This window comes from Cherax quadricarinatus, chromosome 56 (assembly GCF_038502225.1).
Source record: "Cherax quadricarinatus isolate ZL_2023a chromosome 56, ASM3850222v1, whole genome shotgun sequence".
NCBI classification, from domain to species: domain Eukaryota; kingdom Metazoa; phylum Arthropoda; class Malacostraca; order Decapoda; family Parastacidae; genus Cherax; species Cherax quadricarinatus.
The window spans coordinates 28,561,155-28,565,662 of record NC_091347.1 but is presented as its reverse complement, the minus strand read 5'-3'; positions in this window follow the sequence as shown (position 1 = coordinate 28,565,662).

Sequence of the window (4,508 nt, the reverse complement as noted above, 5' to 3'; positions counted from 1 at the left end):
GGGCCACTAAAGCCACCTTAATGAACCCTACCTCCCGGGAGTCCGGGAAAAATATGCTGCATGAAATGTGGGCTGAAATGAAAAGGAAATGGAGTTTCTTCCTGAAAAAAAGAAACGTGTAGTTAGTCGTGATGCCTGATATATATATTATAATCAAAAAGGAAGCTCTAAACCACAAGGGCTATACAGCCGTGCTGCCTGAGCAGTTAGTTTATTGTGCACCCACAGCTCATCCTGGGAGAGGTAGCTCATAAAAAAAAAATAGGATTACAAGTCTCAATAGGTTTTTGTCAGACCTCACCGAGCATAATATAGTATCTTTATTTCTACAAGTACATGTACAAGGTATACAGACCATAGCTGACATCAATAACATACTACTATATAGAAAGCCGCTTGTTATACCTGGAGTTTACCTGGAGAGAGTTTCGGGGGTCAACGCCCCTGCGGCCCGGTCTGTGACCAGGCCTCCTGGTGGATCAGCGCCTGATCAACCAGGCTGTTGCTGCTGGCTGCACGCAAACCAACGTACGAGCCACAGCCCGGCTGATCAGGAACTGACTTTAGGTGCTTGTCCAGTGCCAGCTTGAAGACTGCCAGGGGTCTGTTGGTAATCCCCCTTATGTGTGCTGGGAGGCAGTTGAACAGTCTCGGGCCCCTGACACTTATTGTATGGTCTCTTAACGTGCTAGTGACACCCCTGCTTTTCATTGGGGGGATGGTGCATCGTCTGCCAAGTCTTTTGCTTTCGTAGTGAGTGATTTTCGTGTGCAAGTTCGGTACTAGTCCCTCTAGGATTTTCCAGGTGTATATAATCATGTATCTCTCCCTCCTGCGTTCCAGGGAATACAGGTTTAGAAACCTCAAGCGCTCCCAGTAATTGAGGTGTTTTATCTCCGTTATGCGCGCCGTGAAAGTTCTCTGTACATTTTCTAGGTCGGCAATTTCACCTGCCTTGAAAGGTGCTGTTAGAGTGCAGCAATATTCCAGCCTAGATAGAACAAGTGACCTGAAGAGTGTCATCATGGGCTTGGCCTCCCTAGTTTTGAAGGTTCTCATTATCCATCCTGTCATTTTTCTAGCAGATGCGATTGATATAATGTTATGGTCCTTGAAGGTGAGATCCTCCGACATAATCACTCCCAGGTCTTTGACGTTGGTGTTTCGCTCTATTTTGTGGCCAGAATTTGTTTTGTACTCTGATGAAGATTTAATTTCCTCATGTTTACCATATCTGAGTAATTGAAATTTCTCATCGTTGAACTTCATATTGTTTTCTGCAGCCCACTGAAAGATTTGGTTGATGTCCGCCTGGAGCCTTGCAGTGTCTGCAATGGAAGACACTGTCATGCAGATTCGGGTGTCATCTGCAAAGGAAGACACGGTGCTGTGGCTGACATCCTTGTCTATATCAGATATGAGGATGAGGAACAAGATGGGAGCTAGTACTGTGCCTTGTGGAACAGAGCTTTTCACCGTAGCTGCCTCGGACTTTACTCTGTTGACGACTACTCTCTGTGTTCTGTTAGTGAGGAAATTATAGATCCATCGACCGACTTTTCCTGTTATTCCTTTAGCGCGCATTTTGTGCGCTATTACGCCATGGTCACACTTGTCGAAGGCTTTTGCAAAGTCTGTATATATTACATCTGCATTCTTTTTGTCTTCTAGTGCATTTAGGACCTTGTCGTAGTGATCCAGTAGTTGAGACAGACAGGAGCGACCTGTTCTAAACCCATGTTGCCCTGGGTTGTGTAACTGATGGGTTTCTAGATGGGTGGTGATCTTGCTTCTTAGGACCCTTTCAAAGATTTTTATGATATGGGATGTTAGTGCTATTGGTCTGTAGTTCTTTGCTGTTGCTTTACTGCCCCCTTTGTGGAGTGGGGCTATGTCTGTTGTTTTTAGTAACTGAGGGACGACCCCCGTGTCCATGCTCCCTCTCCATAGGATGGAAAAGGCTCGTGATAGGGGCTTCTTGCAGTTCTTGATGAACACAGAGTTCCATGAGTCTGGCCCTGGGGCAGAGTGCATGGGCATATCATTTATCGCCTGTTCGAAGTCATTTGGCGTCAGGATAACATCGGATAGGCTTGTGTTAATCAAATTTTGTGGCTCTCTCATAAAAAATTCATTTTGATCTTCGACTCTCAATCTGGTTAGCGGCTTGCTAAAAACTGAGTCATATTGGGACTTGAGTAGCTCACTCATTTCCTTGCTGTCATCTGTGTAGGACCCATCTTGTTTAAGTAGGGGCCCAATACTGGGCGTTGTTCTCGATTTTGATTTGGCATAGGAGAAGAAATACTTTGGGTTTCTTTCGATTTCATTTATAGCTTTTAGTTCTTCCCGCGATTCCTGACTCCTAAAGGATTCTTTTAGCTTAAGTTCGATGCTTGCTATTTCTCTGACCAGTGTCTCCCTGCGCATTTCAGATATATTGACCTCTTTTAGCCGCTCTGTTATTCTTTTCCGTCGCCTGTATGCAGAGCATTTCGGTCAAATTAGGTCAGTTTTGTCCCAGGATGCGACCCACACCAGTCCACTAACACCCAGGTACCCATTTTAAACTAACGTGCTAACAGGGACAGCAGGTGTCTTAGGGAAACACGTCCTAATGTTTTCCAGCCGTACCGGGGATTCGAACTCCGGACCTCAGTGTGTGAGCCGAGTGCGCTAGTGATCGAGCATTGTTACATCACTAGTAAAAAAATACTAGTCATTTCATATTGTACAATTACTTTATATAGCTTTTGTACATGGTACAGTGAGGAATACAGTCTCAAAAAGTTGATATCTAACTGATATCTAATTACAGAGATTGGGTTGCAATCTCTATAAAAACAGTTCAGTCGATGCAAGATGTGAATAAAACCTTAAGATTTCAGATAACTTATCATTAACAATGAAGTGTTTTGCCATATTCTATAAGGTTTGCATGTGTGAAAATTTGTGTGGACTGCCTCCAAGTGAGTCGCCTACCCTGGCAAACTCTGTTGACACCGAGTTCTGAGGTGGGTACCTCAGCCTCACAAGTGGCTTATAGGACAGATTTTCACAAATGATTGGTATTGCAAGAAACCTCACCTGCATGCACGTATAAAGGACTAACTTACTTGGTGTTGCAGCATGTATCCTGATCTTCACTTCCCAAAGCTAGCCTTAGCCCCTTTGGACTCCCCCTCAGAAACCACGTGCAACCGGGAGCATTAATTCCTGCAATATTCAATCGTAATTAGTGTCCTGCCTGCACCTCAGAAATTCCTATATCCAAGAGGGTATGTATCCCCTAGTATAACTATGCAGACTCAGACACTAGCTTCAGATGGCTCTGAGACACTGGTACTTACTGGGCATGCTCTCTCTGTTGCACACCGGGCCCACAGCTAAAACTCAACCCACAATCTCCCAAGACACTGGCCAGAATCTACGAGGAAAAAGGTGGAGGTTTTGTCTTACTGTACGGGCTGATGGAGGAGGTCATCTACGGTACATCGAGGTGCCTCTACCAGATTTCCCCAGGTCTCAGATGTGAAGACACGTGGGGGCGCCATCTATTGTTCACGGCACGTCTTGTCTTGATGGTGTCTGTCGTAAGAAGAACGAGCTGGTCCCTCTTCCAGACCCTCGTCTCTTCGTTCAAACTAGGGCTGCCAGTTCTCCCTAACTAACTTACCCTAGTGTTTGCCTACATTATCGGCCTATTACTACCTATGTTAAGGTCTTAGGTCTACACTATTATTATCTACAGATGCCTCAATAATCCTAATATTAATATACTATCAGTAAAACTACCTACTCCTTCCCTGAAGAGTAAATCTATAAATTAAATAAGCTTACCAACAACCGCCAACCAGAGAATGCTTTGTTTGGGAGGGTTTAAGGGCCGCCCGGCTCAGCCGTCCCATACGGCCATGCTGGATCTGCTGTGGAACTTTAGGGACCAAATAAATTTCCACAGCATGGAGGTGTCCCTGAAGGGCTGGATGTTCAGATATTAGAATATAATGATCCATACATCAGTGGTACACAATACCAACAAAATGATGAATTACACACCTGTGCAACATCTTGGAATCTTTACTTTGTAGAGGCTTAGCCATCGGTTTTATCAATACAATACATTGACATAATCTGAAGACTGTAGAAATATATACAGAAGACAGCGGAAGATAAGGTAATCACTCCCTCAGTCCAGGAGCAGGTGATGACCACCGTAGTCTTCAAGAATCTGAAGCACAGGCAGGAAGATTGGTGATTATGATGTAAATGATTTAGAAAACCAGTAAGTTGAAGAATGAGACACTTGTGCGACATTTAGGAATCTTGCATAAGTGTCTCATTAATTGGCGTTCATATACTTGAAGTGAATGAGGTGCAGTATACGAAGACATTATCAGTGGAAGTAGGTCCTCTAATTCATGTATCTAATTCTTAATCATATAATGCTGGAGTGCATGATTTTGCCTCTGCAACACAGTCTGCATTTTATGTCATTGACACCTCCG